At 59.3% G+C, this 17,449-nt stretch overlaps 1 protein-coding gene across 2 annotated transcripts in view; it reads right to left on the reverse strand.

The window, feature by feature from the left end:
- The window catches only part of CCDC88C (coiled-coil domain containing 88C), a 108,959-nt gene that overhangs the window by 81,435 nt on the left and 10,075 nt on the right, over positions 1–17,449 (reverse strand). The window contains exon 1 of one of the 2 annotated variants that reach the window (XM_045822362.1): positions 11,577–11,837. The exons of the other annotated variant lie outside the window; for it this stretch is intronic. The gene's annotated coding sequence lies outside the window, so the exon portion shown is untranslated. Of the gene's footprint in view, positions 1–11,576; positions 11,838–17,449 lie in introns of those variants that run through there. 2 annotated transcript variants of the gene reach the window in all.

Consider the following 17,449-nt stretch of genomic DNA (forward strand, 5'->3'; position numbering starts at 1 on the left):
TGGGTTGAGATTCAGCAGCCTCGGGGTCCAGCCCCAGACCCATGAAACACAGAGACAAGTCACAACGTCCCCGGGCCTCAGTTTCTCCAGCTGCCAAGTCAGAAACAACACGTGCAGGGAGCACTCTGCCCCGCCTCCTCCCACCGCAGCGGCCCACGGACGGCACGAGCTGGTCGCGGCGCCCTTTCCCACGGATCCAGGCCGAGGCCCCCTACCCCTTCTCCACACAGCGCTCTGGGCAGCCCCCGCGGATCCACCTGCACCCCAGCGTGACCCTATCCGCCACTCCCTGGGCCAGGTGGTTCCTGAGGACACTGGGAATACAGCGGGTCCCACAGCGCAGCAGCTAGGAGGAGGCTGGAGACAAGCTGGTGGCAAGAAATGGGAACAACACCTCCTTCCCTAGAACACCGGGACCGAGCGGTCCCCTTTGTTAGGAATGACAGACTCGGGCGGGTTCTCCAGGGTAAGGAAGGCCCTTGCGAGCCGTGTCATCTCCAGCTCAGCCTCTGTTCCCCGGAATCTCGGCCCTGAGCTCCTCCAGAGCAGGGATGCCGACACTCACCTGTCTCTCCCTCCCTCCTCGGGGCCCGGGGCCCAGGGCCCAGCCCGATGCACACCGGCCCCAAGGAGGCCTCCAGCAGGTGAGGGAGGGAGAATATAAAAGAGGGGAGAAGACGCAGCCACTGAGGTTGGGGGATAAAACCCAGGCTGGCTGCAGACTGAAAAGGGGGTGCAGGCGTCAAAAGGGGGTGCTCCTCAGGTCCCGGAGACTGTCTGGTCTCCTGCAGCAAGTTCAAGGGGAGAGAGACCACCGCTGCCTGCCGGGACACGAGGCACAGACTCAACCACACCCTGTAAACCCGGCCCCTGCCACCGGGTGTGTGTCCTGATTTATCCTACTCAGGCCACACAGCGTGACCTGCCTGTGCTGCTTTTTAACCCATGACACAGGCCGGAAAGGAGGGGGCCACCACTGCCTGGGGGCCTGTGGGGCACCCTCAGGCCCTCAGGGAGAGAATGACGACCTCCCTCCTGAAATCCCTGCCGGCTCCGTCCAAGGTGGGGGCTGTCCTCCCCCCGGCAGCTCCTGCTGTACTGGCCACAGTCCCCAGGTCCGGTCAGATTCCTCCGGAAGGAGCCACGGCTCTGGCTGCCGTGCCCCACTGCGCCCCTCTCAGTACCCGCCATGCTCCCAAGCCCTGGGGCCTTCCTGCCAAGCCCAAGGAAGCCTGAGGCCCACAGCTGCCTGCAGAAGCCCCCTTCTCCCCACCATCCACTCAGAGTTGGAGGTGGCGGGGACAAGCCACCCCTGTGCCCTGGTTCTGCCCCCCGGCTCTGCCGGGCGCCTGGAGCAGTGTGCGGAACAGAAAGGCCCGTCTGCCAAGGAGTCCAGGCCTGCCCCGCTCCAGCTGGGGGTCGCCAGGACCGTCAGGGGTCAGAAAGGGCTCCAGGCAAGCTTGGCTTTCTTTGATCCAGCCCTCCTCCCCAAGCCCAGGAAAGACAGGGCCCTCCCTCATTCTCCCGGCTCGCTCAAGTGTTAAGGAGCCAGGAAAAGGGGGTGGGGAGGAGGAGGGAGGAGCGCGGGGTCATTCTGCCTCCTCAGAGGTCCCGTAACTTATTAAGCCCCCATCCTTATTGTGCAGGATACCCGGAGGTATCCGTTTACTCTGCAGAACCAGTTCTCGCTGCCTACGGCCGGCCGGTGTGGGGCTTGGTGAATGGCGGGGAGAAACCGGACACTCCTGGGAACGGCGCCATTCTTGGGGACATGAAGTGCTGAGAAAACACCAGCACTCCTGCAGGTTATAAACCACTCCATTGTGGGCGGTGCGCTGGGGCAGGGAGCCGGAGTCACCAATGGAGAGGAGGCACCACCAAGATGCTGCAGCCTCAAACCACACGAGGCCCGTTTTTCTCAGTGGGAGAGACGCAAGTCTCTCTGTGTGTACAAACTTCCAGCAACAGGTGATGCTGGAAAACCTGCAGAGAGGCAGCATCCCCCCACTTCCACTGTGAAGGCCAGTTGTGCACCCCATGCGGCGGGGGAGGCCTTCTGGGGCACCACACCTGCAGGCCACAGCACACTGGTGCATCCTGGAAAGACATTCCCAGGACACCACACCTGGGGACCCCGGTGCACTGGGGATCCTGGGAAGACATTCTGAGGACACCACACCTGGGGACCCTGGTGCACTGGTGCATCCTGGGAAGACATTCTGAGGACACCACACCTAGGGACCCCAGTGCACTGGTGCATTCAGTAAGACTGAGGTAACAGACTCAACGCATCAAACCAAGAGATGAGGATCATCCACGTTTTCTCAGGAGAAAGACCCTGACGTTGACAACTGTGTGGTCAGTGCAGGGAGGAGAGGGCAGCTCACCACCCCACCCCCTGCACTCCTCAGACCGCCATCAGCCACTCCCCCTGCATTTTCAGCAGCTCCAAGGGCCCATGGGCGACTCAGGCTGGTCAGGGTGCTGCTGACCAGTCACGTGCTGGACTCCGGGCTCTGCTGTCCTCGATCTCCTCCCTCCCTGGTCATGCACAGCCTCGATGTGGACCCAGGCCACCAGGCATGCGCCAGTCCCCAGAGAGCCCCAGGGGAGGTCACAAGGCTGCATCGGGTGGTGCCCCAGCCCTGCCCCTCAAGTCCACAGCGGGGGGTGGCTCTGAGGTCACCGTCCACCCAACATCAAAGGACAATGTACTCTCCACTCTCTAAAGACAAACTCTTCCTTCTCTGCTTTCAAAGTAACTTCCCCACACGAAGCCAGGCAATGTGATCACTTAAGATTCCCAGGAGACCTTTCTAGTGAGCCCCACGGTGAGACCAGCACCCACAAACCCCTCCTTTCTAACCCAGGAGAGGCCCGCCCGCCAGCAGCACGGCACCTGCCCTGACTCTGCCTCCAGGTTTAGGTGCGCAGGTCTGAAGGACCCCGAAGTATGGAACCCCCCAGAGGAAAAGTGCAGACTCTTGACCAGGGATTTCATCTGTCGGATGCTGGCTGTTTCTAACAACCTAGGAAAGAAAGTGCGCCCACCCACTGTCGGGGCCCCCCCGAGTCCACTGCAGCCCTCCCCCACAGCCTGTCTCGTCAGGCTGGGGACGGCCCGGGCAGCAGACGCAGGTGTCCTTCCGCTAGCTGACCGTGCACAGGTGTGCACAGGTGCGCAGGCCAGCCAGAGGTGCCCCAAGGGCTGCCGAAGCCTCACAGAGGGCCCTGGCCGAAGCCTGACAGGAAACATGGCAAGGAGAGGAGGAAGGACCTCAGGGGACAAGAGCCTGGGTCCCAGGTTCACCTCCCGACAGGCGAAGGGGCAAAAGAAGACCGCTCAGTGGCCCCATCGCGGTGCCTTCCAATTTGTTAAATGAGTTGCAGGCTGCACAGGAGTCGGGGTTGTCAAGCCTGGCGCCACACCAGGATCATCTCATTAGAAGCATCTGAGAGAGCTTTTAAATAGTATCGACACCCAGGCCCACCAAACCAGTTAAATCAGAATCTCTCACTCTGCAGGGCAGGCAGGGTGCACGGTCGGATGTGCAGGGTCACAGGGGAGCTGCGTTCCTGCTCTATTGCTATTCACAGTGTGGCCACAGCCCAGCCCTTCTCCCCATACCCCCCCCCCCACCCCCCCCTCCTCCGTGTAAAACGAGGGAATCAGGCCTGTGGCCCCTGCTCCTGAGAGCGGGCTCTCATCCAGGCAGGTACTGGGCAGCACCTGCTCTGGAAACGCCCGGGCTGAGGCTCCTGTCTCTCGTGCTCTGCCTCTGCCTCTGCGACTCCAGGTCCCGGCCGGGGGCCTCCCCGCCTCTGCAGGGTGACACAGGCTCCTGCAGCCCCGCTGAGCAGACCGGGCCGGGCCTGCCACGCAGGGCTCCCTGCGGATGCGACTGTCAGCTCTCCGAGTGATCTGCAGGCAGGAGGCACCCGTGGCAAGCTGCCAGCCACTCAGGACGTGCAGAAAACGACTGAGAAAGGACTGAACCCCTGCAACACACGACGCCGTTTCCACCAAACACAGACAGAGCTCTGTTCTCACGGTGGCTGGTGGCCCTGCCTCAGAAGCCCCCGAGGGGAGAGAGGGTGACTCCTCCTCCCCTTCGGGGCAGGCGTGATGGACTTGCTGGGGTATTAATAGCCCTCAGCTGTCCCCTCGCGAGCCACGGATTCCCTTCCCGGGGAAGGGCCACAGGCCTGGGAGGACAGTGAACTATGAACCACTTTAATGTGCTGAGGTGGCAGGATGGTGCGGGGACATCATCTGCCTTCTCCCTTTCCATACAAAGATTGATTCTGATTATAACCGTTTATGTGATAAAAATAGAAAGCAGGAAAGAGAGCCTCCAGGTTCCCGGCTCTGCGCAGTCGGCCAAGGGCTCCTTCGGGTGGGGGTGGGGCCGGAAGGCTCCTTTCCAGCTGGGGAAGACTTCTTCCGCAGCCATTGTTCACCAGCCCAAGGCAGGGTGTCAGTCTGGACGCCACACCAGCACCAGATCCAGGGAAACCGAGGCACACCGGGGGAGCCCCTGTCTTCCAGGGAGGGGGGCAAATCTGTTCATTTAAGGGCTTAGCAGCGAATGGCCAGGTAGAGTGGGGGCCTTTATGGGCCAAGCTGGGGCAGGTAAGTAAGGTGAGAAAGGAAAAAATGGCCCCACCCCCCTCCCTCCAAGAACAGGGAGGGCTGTGGCCCTGACCCTCCACCGCCTTCCTCCTCACCCTCCCCGGCTTCGCCGGGGGAAGCCGCCAACTGTTCTTCTAAACAGATGTGATTTCAAGTTCAAAGCCGAAGTCACTGACCTAGACCCAAAAGCCTTCAAGGGGAAAGGGATGCTTCCGTGCCTGACAGTTTAATCCTGGTGTGATTTATGCACGAACTCCTAAAAAGCCCTCCCATCCCAGGACGATCCATCACCAATAGGAGTATCTCGGCTGCCGGGACTTAAGATGAATTGCTTCGATGTGGAAAAACCCCTTTGCTGACTCCAAGGGAAAAGGTTTTCCCTGGAAAACAAACAGGAACAGACAAAGGGGTTCAAAGGGGGTGAAGAGAGAAGCACCGCGGAGGGACCCTGCTCACTTAGCCCGGTCACGCTGGGCCGCGGGGGTGGGGGAGGGGGCAGATCTCGCGCCCTTTCACGAGGAACGTCCCCAGCGAGGAACGTCCCCAGCGTTCCCATTAGGTGCCATCCGTCCCCTTCATCCCGTTGGAGTATACGTGAGACGCGCGTCTGGCGCAGGGCCACCGCTGCATAAAAACCTCCCATCCCCTGGATCTGTGCTCTTAGCAATTTCACCTGGTTGCCGCGCTAGAGGGGGCGGGGCCATCTAGGTCGGCGCAGCTTTGGAAGCGTGGCAGGTGGTGCAGAGACAACAGAGGCTGGCAGCCCCCATGGCGGAAAACCTGGGGGCTGCAGCGCAGGGCTCGCCCCAGAACACCCACTGACTCACTGGTCAGTCCCACCCCTTGGTTTTCTGCCTGGCTCCTCCAAACCTGCACTGCCCAGCCCGTGGAGGTGGAGCCCAAAGCTGCCCCTGCAGCATCCTCCCAAAGGTGCCGCTGATACCACCTCCTAGGCATCATCGGCAAAAAGCCAACAGCTGGTCTCATTCTACTACAGGATCCCCAGCGCTTCCTTAAGTTTCAAAACCAAACCAAAAAAAACCCAAATCGACACAGAGATTCCCAAAGTCCAGGGAATGGAGCGGGAAGGCCCAGCTTCCTTGGCCCGGGCCCCGGGGTCAGCTGCACCAGAGCACGGAGCCAAGTCGAGCCTCCAGAAAGAACGAACGTGGGGTTCGGTCCTTCTCCTGGTAGAATGATGGTAGAACACACCGCACACAGCACCACGTAAAATGCAAGTTAACGTTTACCACCTTAACTAATTTTAGGAGTAAAGGTCGGTAGTGTTAAGTACATTCACGTCATTGTCCTCATCTCCAGAATCCTTCTCATCTTGCAAAACCAAACTCCGGTTTTAATTAATGGATTAAACGACAATTCCCCATTCCCCCCCGCCCCCACCCCCCCCGCCGCTCCCCGGCCCCTGGCCACCACCGTTCCACCTCCTGTCTCTAGGACTCGACTACTCTGGCTCCCTCGTATGAGTGAGGTCATTCATTACTCATCCTTTTGTGACCGGCTCATTTTACCTGGCGTCACGTCCTCCAGGTTCACGCATATTGCAGCAGGTGTCAGGAATTCCCTCCTTTCAAGGCGCAGTAATCCTCCCCTGGGTGCACACACCAGGTTCTGCCAGCCCACCCACCCACTGCCGGACACCTGGGTGCTCCCACCCTTCTTGGCCTCTGTGAATTACGCTGCTATGAATGCGGGTGGCGCTCCTTGCTTTTTAAAAGGCAAAGATGGTTTCTGAAGTCAGGCCGCTAGCTACAAGACTCAAAGTTAGATTTTCCTGAGCACGCCATACCCCTTTTTCTTGTTTTTTGTTTTTGGTCTACTTGTTTAAAGTCAAGCCACCCCTCACACTTTCTACACTCTTCCCCACCCCATCTGAACACGGACTCGGATGTCAAAACCGTGTCGTGAATTCCACCTCCCCACTGCACCTGGCCGCACCCACGCCTCCGGGGCTACCACGGCGGCTGTGCCCAGCGGCCCCTGCTCCCGCCGACCGGGCCATCTCCAGTGGCTCGAGCCCTCCCTTTCCGACACGGTGCCTGGAGGCGTTCAGACAGACCCAGGAATGAATGTACAGGACCTAGGGACCCTGCACTGGACCGCCCCCCTCCCTGCCACATGCACCCCCCACCCCAAACAAAGCCCAGCCCAGAAAATCCATTCGGAGCGGGGGTGGCAGGGGCACGTAACATGGAAATCCTGACTTGACCTCCCAGAGCAGGGGCGGGGACCTCAGGCAGAACCAGAGGAGAGTCCTTTCAAAGGGATGAAAAGGAGGAGGAAGGCTTCACCCGTCACACTCCCAATTACTTGCTGTTTAAAGGGCCCGATTACAAGGCCCGTCAAAGTGGTTTTGCCATTAGCAATGGATGTGTCCCACCTTTTGAACCCCAGGGTCAGGACAGACCCAGAGTTTCCATCCAGGGGGCGCATTAAAGTAGGACCGTCCTACCTAGAGGGCAGCCAGCCCGTCCTAGAGGGCAGCCCACCGCATGGACCTGCCCTGGAGGCTTCTCAGCAACCAGTGCCAGGGGAGGGAGGGGGTGTCGGGCCAGCTGCACGGCTTCTTCCAGGCACCACAGTTCTCGGGACCGAGGCACGGGACTCCAAGCGAGTGTGACTAGGGTGGCCCTTCAGCGGGCAGTTACTGGGCTCCCAGACCCAGGGGGGCGGGGGGGAGGAGGGGTAAAGGTTGCCCACCAGAATTCTGCCCCGACAGCAGCCTGCAAACTGGCGGGGGACACGGAGAAGGCAGGTGACAGCTGAAAGGTGTGATGGTGATGATGACGATGTTCAGAGCATCTGCAAGGGCTTCCCCGGGGCAGACGAGGGACGAGGGGCGGTACTGCGTGCAGGACACAGTGCCCGGCAAGGTGCGTGAGCGCCGAGGGAGCGCCAAAACGGCACCATTGCTGGTCCGGCTCGCCAGCCTCCAGCTCCCCTGAAAGTCTGGATGAGCTGTTTTGGATGAAGAGCCCCAGGCAGCTAAAGAGGAGCCTGGAGTTCTGGGATACCACCAGCTCCCCTTTCTCTGGGCATCTCACAAAGAGAGGCGACCTAGTCCATTTCCAGCGGGAACATCCAAGTTTGTAAGCATTACTCTATCACACAGAGTCTCCCCCCAACAAGGCAGGGGCCGGGAGTTGGGGTGGGGGGGCGGGGGGGCCTAGTTAGAAGACCAACTTAGCACAAAAAGGGCCCAAACAGCTTCAGAGTTCCCCACCTTAAGCAGCTACAGCTCCACAGTTTAAAGAGAAACAGACTCCCCTGGCTGGCGACCAGAACAGGAGGATGAGCCTGTTAATTCAGTTGCTGTGGGTCGGAGAGGAGGTAGGAGGTATTTATGTTTAAAGTTTTAAAGTCATTAAGGCTAAACGTTTTCTAGAAAGCTCAGGGGAGCCAGGCTGGCGAGACGAAGTGGAAAACAATCCATTTCGTTTCCACCCCCCGGGGGGAACGGAGCCTCCCGGGGCCTGACATATGGGATCTCCAGCAACAAAGCCGAGGCTGAGGCCCGTGAGCAGCCTGCAGGTTGGTGCGAAAGCCGCGGGGGACCCGCCGGGAGTGGGGTTCAAAGGCTCCAGCCCCCTCCCCCACGCTGCATCTCCGTCCTCCGGGCTCGCCCCCACGGACCTCCGGAACAGCCAGGTCCTGAGTACCTGGTGTGTGCCAGGCACCCAAGGGACACAGGATGTGAATAAAGCCGGGCCCTGTCCTCCAATTATTCGACAATGTGGAGAGGGGCCCCAGGTCAGGGGCCGGCGCGGAGTCATTTCAGCCTGGCGACGGGACCCCGGGCCCAGGCCCTGGGCGAGCGCGCATTCTCTGAAAGGAAAGCCCGAATCTCTGAGCTGCGCCGTCCAGGGAGTCGCGGCTTCCGCTGCTCCGTATCCATCACTGACACACACTGACCGCGGCCACGGTGCCACACGGGTGCGGAGAGAGACGAACGGAGACCGAGATGCCTGCTCTTAACAAGTTTCACTGCTGGCGGCAGAAAAAACTCTGAGACTTCCCAGAGATAACATGCCCAAGACACTCGGCACATGGTAAGCACACAGTAAGCTTAAAACAAAAGGCTCCTCATACAGGAGGAGCTCATGAAGGGTGGAAGTCAAGCACATATGTGCACACGTACTGGAACAATCCTGAAACTCACTGAATGATGGATGAAGCCTGGTCCAGCCGGGCGGGTCTGCCACCACCTCCTCTGCTCCACTGGGGGCGGGGCGAGGGGCGGCACCTGAGCCTCACCACCACCTGCCACCTGCTCAGGGCCCTGGTCGACCCCCCCCACAATCCTCACAGGCACTACTGATCAGAGGCCAGTTACCCGAGGCCGCGATCTGAGCGGAGAGCTCAGAGGAGCCCACACCTGTACCTCTGCAGACTGTCAGGCTTGCCGCTGCTTCTCACTCTGTCTGTGCGTGGGTTCGTGCCTCCTGTCCGCCAAGGCCTCCACGACACAAGTGACCCGGCCCCTCCATTGGCAGAACTGAGGCTCAGCCAAGCACCCCCTGCGCGGTGAGCCTGGGGGTGTCAGCTGTGCCCTTTGGGGCCGACTCAGAGAACCTTACAATCTGCAAGATGAAGTTCAATGACGTGCTGTTCGTCACCTCGCTAGTAACAGTGACAGGCCAAGTCTCTAGACCCCTGAGAGAATTAAATGACCCAACTTGGCCAGGTAGTGGATGGAGCTCGCCCTTGTCTCTGCCCTCCCACCTCCCAGCGTGTTCTCCCCCCTCTGGCTTCACTTCCTGGCCTGCAGGCAACCAGAAAAGCATCTGCTTCCTGAGGAGGGGGGCAGGGGCTGAGCTCCCACCCCCAGCTGAGAGCGCAACCCTGACTACTCCCTGGGGGGAGCAGGGGTGGCAGCTGCTGTCCCCAGGTCGCGCTGGGCCCCACCTCCTCCCACGGAGAGTGGCTGGCCCTGAGTTTGGAACACCACCCCCACCCCTCCACCTAGCCTGCTGCAGCCCAGCCCCAAACCGACAGAACCCCTCTGGCAGCACACGGGGGCGGCCTCGTGCCCTGCTGCGGGCTCCACCTCCCCGCAAAATACCCCCAACAAACTCAGAATCGGGACACAGGGTGCGGCCTCTTCGACACCCCTGCAGTCCTGGCCAAACCGACCAACCACAGACAAGCACCAACTCCCCTCGTTACTAGGAAAACAGGACTGAGGTTACACCGTGAAGGACGGCGTCCCTGAACGCCACAGCCAAGCGGCAGAAAGACGCTGCCTTTCCAAAGAGAGCGGCTGAACACCAAAAACTGTTACTAGCCCTGGACGCGCGCCACACGGCCCCACGCAGCCGGCTCCGCGGAGGCGCAGAGCCTGCCCGGGCACGCTCCCCACATCTCCCTCCGACGAACCAGTTAGCACATCAGACGCGCTGATCTTGGCGCTTCACATCAGAACCCAAGGCCAAGGAGGGACGGGTTTTTGGTTTTTTTTTTTTCTTTTTTAAAAAGTTGAGAAATCCATTTCCCTCCTTCTGGCCCCAAAGGGAATCGGTACTTCCTACGGCTCCCTCCCTCCCCGGCGCTCAGGACACTGTTCAATAGGTCGTGTTTCCCACTTCACCCGGCGACAGGGCGTGGGTGTCACCGGCCTGGCCGCGCACAGCTCTGAACACGCGGTGCACGGGACCTCCCCGGAACCGAGGCCAGTGAGCGCCACCAAAAAGCCACCCAGCGTTTTCAGTCTCGGCCTCAGTGGACATTCTGCCGGAAACGCTCACTCAGACCTCAGGCCCGAGGAGGGGGGACAGCCCAACTCCCCAGCCCCCACCCAGCCGGGCAGCCCTCTTCTGTGGAGGGCTCAACGACACACGATTCTTAAATGCGCGGCTGCAGGTGCAGGGAAGCCCTGAGCGAAAGGTGAGGAGTAAACACACAGCGAGGGGACGTGGACCAGCAGCAGGAGGAAGGCCAGATCGTGCACTCGAAGTCCTGAGCGGGTCTCTGGGCCCGTCGTGCATTGGGCACTCGGGCTGAGTTTGTGCAGAACTGACCAAAGCACGGTGGCAGCCCACGGGGACCCCGGGGACCTCCTCAGCCCCCGGGAGCAGAAGGTAAGCCTCTGGAGCTGCTGCTTCTCTGTTAAGACAAAGGAGAGAGCCCTGGCCAGGTGGCTCAGTTGGTTAGAGCGCCGCCCCATGCATCAAAAGGTTGTGGGTTCAATCCCCAGTCAGGGCATATACCTAGGTCGTGGGTTCGATACTTCGTCGGGGTGCATACAAGGGGCAACCAATCCATGTTTCTCCCTCTTTCTCTCCCCTACCCCTTCCTCTCTCAAATCAATGAACGTATCCTTGGGTGAGGATTAAAAGAATAATAATAAACAACAGTTTTTAAAAAGACCAAGAGAGATGCGGCTCAGGAACAGAATGGAACCCTCCAGCAATTCAAGGGCTGGACTCCAGACCAGGAGACAGACAGAGTCTCTCTCCCTTTCTCTCCTGGCTTCCAGCCCTCCTGGCCTGGCCCAACTCCAGCTCTGCTAATTGCATCAGGCCCACCTTTCACCCCTTCCCGGTCCCTGCAATTAGCTCTGATTCTCTGCTTCCTGCTTCTGGGGGACGGTGCAGGGTAAAGTCTGCTGCCAGCTGCTCCCCGAGTCCCACCCATGGCCCAGCCCCGGAAGTGCTGGTTGCAGAGGTGCCTGAAGCAATTCAGTCCCTTCCTCTGGGGCCGGGCTGGTGTGAAATCAGGCTGACAAGGGGGAGCCCCTCCAGAAGCGGCCCTCCCAGCCTGGCCCACCACAGGAGGCTCCTGGCTCAGGACCCACCCCGCCGGCTGGCTGTCGGCTGTCGTGTGGACCCTGCCAACCTCCACAGAGCAGCAGCGAGCCCCCTCCCCACCGAGTGACTGTAGAGAGCTTGGTTTTGTGCAGCTCTCTGGGGCTGTCTCCCTCTCTTACCCCATGGAGCGTGGGGATGGCGCCTTCTTCCTCACAACTAGCCTGACTCCCAAGGGGCACGCAGTCCTTTCCTCGCAGCCTCCTGACCGGGGCACAGAGCCGGGTCCCGGAGCTCCCGCTGCCATTCAGTATGCCCGGACGGCCTTTCTTCCGAAAACAAAAAGGACACCAAGTCCACACGGCAGCCTCACGTCTTGCAGAAGCAAACCTGCCTCTGGGAAGGTCTGGGTCCACGCAGTGTGTCTGTCACCGGGGTCCCCAGCCCCGTCTGCTCTCTCCCTGACCAGCTCCCTCCCTGGGCTCCCTCCCAAGGCGTCAGGAGCAAACACCTTCCGCTGGGTGTGGAAAGAACTCGGGCGCTTTTGTAAACGGCTCCTTGTAACAGTTCTCCAAGGACTCCAAGGTCTTTCGAGTTGAAGTTCAAATTCATGAGCATGACAGCCACCCCCTGGAACCGTGCCACCTGCCGGCCTCACCCATCGTCGCTGCCCGCAGCCACTCGGAAGTGGCCTAGTTGGTCCTCAGGCTGCTTCGTGTCTCCATGGTGCGCAGGTGCTGTTGCGCTCCCAGGGCACCCCATGTACCCCACTTTCTGCCAGTCTAGCTCCTTAACAGTCCTTCACAATGCAAGTCATGGGTCACCCCACTGAGAAAGCTCCCCCTGAGCTCCGCCCCTTCCGCAGCTTCTGTGTCCTGGGACGCCCCATGTCCTGTGTGTGTACACAGGGGTTTACCTGGCCTCTCTCCCACTGCACTAGACGAGAGCCTCTCGGGCAGGAAAATGGCATTAAGACCAAGAGACAGAGCCCTGGCTGGCGTAGCTCAGTGGATTGAGCGCGGGCTGTGAACCAAAGTGTCACAGGTTCGATTCCCAGTCAGGGCACATGCCTGGGTTGCAGGCCATGACCCCCAGCAACCACACATTGATGTTTCTCTCTCTCTCTTTCTCCCTCCCTTCCCCCTCTAAAAATAAACAAATAATTAAAAAAAAAAAGACCAAGAGACAGAAAGAAGAAGATGGGACCACTCCCAGGGAGAGCCACACCCACCTGTGAGGCCCAGAGCTTCCTCATCCCACATTTCATCACCACAGGAAAGGCGGGAGGCAGGAAGGAGGGAAGGAGAGGTCCTCGAGTTCCCCCACCCTCCTCAGGCTCACTTCCCAACACAGTCTGGACGGTTCTCCCTGGAATTTTAGGCTGAAAGCCTTCATAAGGAAGCCGGTGAGGTTCTGGGTGCAGAGCAGACAAAGGACTCCCCATGCCGAGATGGGGACGGGGCGCAGGGGCCTCTCTGATGAGTGAGTCCTGGTCCGGGACCCCCCAGCTCACCGCCCTCTCTCACCAGGCCCCAGTCCCCCCTGGCCGTCCTGCTGAAGACTCTGAACCAGCTTCCCACGCTTCTCCAAGCCCAGGACGCCTGCCCAGACGCACAGCGAAAACAATCTCAGACCGTCACCTGCACAGCAGTGTCCACCTTCAGCAGGGACCGCGCCCCCACCGCATGAAGGGTACAGACAGACGCGCAAGCCGGTGAAGGGAGAACCAAAGGCCTGCAAGACGGGCAGCCTGAGCAGCAAGTGGCAGAAGCCCTTCAGGTACTCATGCCCTTTGGCCCCGGAATTCCGTGCTAGGAACGTATCCCCAGGAAATAAGGGTAGTTGTTGAAAAACGAAGGCACCAAGTACGTTCACGGCGGTGTTGGTTGTAATTCTGAGGCAGACGACAGTGGTCCAGCCGCACGGTGAAACACCACGCACACCCAAATCCTTGCTATGAAAGGTGACTTAGTGGCAGAGGAAAATGCTCACTCCACACACTAAGTGGAGAGAAAGGTTACAGATAATTTGGTACGAAGGACATCCGCACCTGAAACCACATGCACGCACACACGCTCGCGAGTGCACACGCACACACAGGCACACACACGCACTCGGCCAAGAGGTCAGAACGCACACGCAGCAGGATGTCAACCAGGCTGTCTTCCCCAGGGGGTGAGAGAACGAATGGATTCGCTTTTCTTCCCACTTCCCAACCTGCCATCAGCAAGTATGTTTATCATCAAACATCTTACTTTTTTACCCCCCGCCCCCACCTTTTCTCCTGGCTCCTTCCCTTCTGTCTCGGCTACTCCGCTTCAGAATGCAGAGGGGAGCTAAAAAAAACCCCACCTATGCCCGTCACAGCCCTCCACTCTGACCCTTAACATCAGAGGCGGAGCGAGCAATATCCCCCCTGCAACGTCAACACGATGCCTTATTTGTAAAGCAGACTTCGGTGGAACCTGTAGATATGGCTTGAGCGGGTGTGAGCTCCCGGGAGCACCGCTCCCGCCCATCAGGGCAGGCCACGCCCACCAAGGGGCCTTCGCTTGAACGCACCCGGCCAGACGGCTCGGTGCGACAGAGCTACGTGCGTTTTCTGTGTTCCCACCAGCAACGTCAAATGCACATTTCCTACCATTCTTACTTTCGAACAAAAGTCTTTCATTTTTCACACCGAGCATGCACAGTTCTCGAGATAATGCTCACGTTTAATAGTCAGCCCATGCTTATCTAGCGCAACGGCCACAGGGAGCTGCCGGGTCCCAAAAGCAAGCCTGAGTGGGGCGAAGGTCCAGCGGCGCAGGCAAGTTTTATCTAGAGACACCACACAGCCCTGGCGGCTGTGGCTCAGCTGGCTGGAGCATCATCTCATAACCGAAAGGCTGTGGGTTTGATCCCCAGTCTCGGCATGTACGGGAAGGCAACCAGTGGATGCTTCTCTCTCGTATCAATGTTTCTCTCTCTCCCTTCCTCTCTCTCTGAAGGCAGTGAAAAAATATCCTCAGGTGAGGGTTTAAAAAAAAAAGATCCCACACGAAGCAGTGTTGTATGTGTGTGTCCATATACACAGGCACACGCCCCACTCCCACATGGGAACAGTATAAAAACGTGAACTGGATACCCAGCAGGATAACCAGAGGGGTTATCGGGGGAGGGGGGGGGTAACTGGACTCAGTAGAGGCATACTGGGGACTTGTACCAGCAAAACTTTACTTCTTACAAAACAGGTCAGGAACAAATATGAAAAACATCCATGAGTCATACTCATTTGAATAAGATACACAGGTGTTCATTATAACCCCTGGTGCTGTTTTTAGTTTTTCAAAACAATGAAGGAAAAAGAGATTACAGAAGATAAGGCAATCCCAGACTATTTCTTCTGCTATTTCTTTTGAGAGTTAAAAAACAACAGCAAGAATATTTTGGACCTGCTAAGCCTTCTAACCCCAGTGACAGACTAAGTTGGAAGAGCCAAGTTCGACGAACTCATAAAGCAAAACTTCCTCGGTGATCATAACTGTCACTCCTGGTCATCTAGGGCCATCTGCAATGTGGGATTTCAGGCCCGGGGGGTGGGGGGGGGCCAGGGCCGCCCTCCTCCGACACTGAGAGCTGCGAGGCCCAGAGAAGGAAGGCCCCTGTCCCAGGGGTCCCAGGGCTCGGCCTGTGAGGGGAGGAGCCTGAGGGCACTCAGCCGGTTCCCATTTCAGGGTCAGTCCTGCAGGCAGGTCCCCAGGTCCATCTAAGGGTCCCGAGTTCAGGACCGACACCCCACAGAGGTATACATCTCCATCAACAGACGTGGGATTGGTCCAGGCCACTGTCCGAAGTGCCTCCCACCAGCACGAAGCCAGAGAAACCTCAGCTACATCACGTGACAAGCAGGCCCGGAACTGTCTGGAGAAGAGGCAAGACCGCGGATGTCCAGGTGGGAATGGCGGAGGGACACCACGTGCGAACCCCCCACAACCCCCGAAGAATAAACTCCTATCAGCTACGTGCTGGGTTTCTGCTCTAGTGGCCTTACTTTCCAACAGGCTCCACGATCAAGTGAACTCGTGTTTCACGTAAGGACTCCGGACTCTGATGTAAACCACTGTGTAACTCCAACATTTAATGTAAAAAGAGACTCAGATTTAAAAAAAGAGCATGGCCGCTGAGCCAGCGGGACAGGCCCCGAGTGGCCCTAAGCGCAAGGTGGACGGCCAGGCAGCCTGCGGCCGCGCTCCATCCAGACTCGTCTTTCCTCCAGGCCTCTGACCAGCTGGGGGTGCGTGTCCCGGAGCTGGCGCCCCCGGTCCCCTCCCCGGCCACTCCCTCAGTGACCCCTGTGGTCACCTTCTCCTCACTGCAGCCTCTCCTCCGAGAGCCGCCAGGGCCCGGCCTTCCTGCCCCAGGGCGGATGAGCTGTGTGTCTGTCGTGTGGGACGGGGAGGAGGCACCCGTGAGACCTGGCTGACAGTGTCCCCGCCAGACGTCCCTAGGAGTGCGCTGTGCCCAGTGGCTCCCGCGTGCGGGCTCATCAGAGTCCCCTGGAAGGCCTGTGAAGACAGACTGCAGCCCCCGCCGCTATGCCTCAGTGGGCTGGGCGTCTGCCTGCAAACTGAAAAGTTGTCGGTTCGATTCCGGGTCAGAGCACGTCCAGAAGGCAACTGATTGGTGTTTCTCTCTCACATCGATGTTTCTCGTTCTTTCTCCATCCCTTCCCTTCTCTCTCTCAAAACAAAAAAAAAATACTGCAGGACCTCCACAGCAGGTCTTAGGAGGGCTTGTTAGAAACTCAGGTTGTCGAATGCATTTTTATCAAGTTCCTGCCGGTCTGGGCACTCCACTCTGAGGACCACCACGGCAGCTCGCTGGTCCCGGGGGAAACAGGAAGGCTGTCAGACTCAAACAGCTGGGGAACTTCTGAAAGTACAGGTTCCTGGCCCCAGCCCCCAGAAGGGTCCACGCAGCAGGTCAGAAGGAGGCCTGGAGCCCTGGCTGAGGCGCCCGCGGTCAGCCTGGGCCTGGCCGCGCTGCTGCTCACCCGCCACCTGTCCTGCGAAGAAGGTCGAGGACAGAGTCTCCGCAGGTCTTCAGAGGCCAGACCTGAGCTTCCCTGTGAAACAAGCCCATGCCCTTTGAGAGGCCCCTGGCCTTCCTCACTGTCCCTGCCCCGAGATGCCTCGGAAAAGGACAGCTGGTGGGGGGCGGGGAAGAACCACTGCTCAGTACCCAAGACCCAGGGCTGGACTCCGTGACTGTGACGTGGCTAAGTGGACAGCCACGGGCAGGAGGGACTCCCACACTCCTTGGAGGTGACCTCTCGCCCTCCCTGGTCCACAGTCAGGAGTGATGTTCGTCCCGCTTTGTCCAAGCCCGCACAACGGGGGGGGGGGGGCGGGTGCTGGGCAGCACTTCTGCAAAACCTTCCTGTGTGTCGCTGCACAATAATAGCCAATTATGTGTATGCTGTAATGCCAGGTGGGAGGGGGAAAAAGGCAGGATATGCAATTGTATACAAGGCACGACCCCGGCTGCCGAAACAAAAACTATTCACGCGCCCCCCCCCCCCCCCACCCCCCGCCCCCGGGGAGGAAGCCCGCAAGCTGCTCCCAGGGATTGTCTCCGAGCGGTGGGGTTCGGCTGGTTCTTTTTCCTTGCTACTTGTTTGTTTTCCAAGCTGTTTAGAAAGAGCGCACACATTGCTTGTAGGGCCAGAACTGAACTTTATCTGACAATAAATCGGAAGGAAAAAAATACACAGGACGACGCTGCCCACACCTAACCTGTGCCAACCCAGGAGGCTTTTCCCGAGTGGGCAGGACGGGGGCCAGATGCGGGGGGGCTCTGCGGCTGCCAGCACGTCCTCTGGCAAACGTGGGCTCCAGGCTCCAGAGCGCAGGCTGTGCACACGCCAGCCCTGCCCTCAAAGAGCGGACGGCGCAGGAGCTGAGCCAGGACTCGGGGCCCTCCTCTCTACCTGTCACTCCTTCTGGGCCCTGAGCGTGGACTGGCCACCTCTTCCTTCCTGGGACGGTCCCCATGTTCTGGAGCTGCACACAGT

This window comes from Phyllostomus hastatus, unplaced genomic scaffold, assembly GCF_019186645.2.
Source record: "Phyllostomus hastatus isolate PE091 unplaced genomic scaffold, TTU_PhHast_1.1 phas_scaffold_501, whole genome shotgun sequence".
NCBI lineage: Eukaryota > Metazoa > Chordata > Mammalia > Chiroptera > Phyllostomidae > Phyllostomus > Phyllostomus hastatus.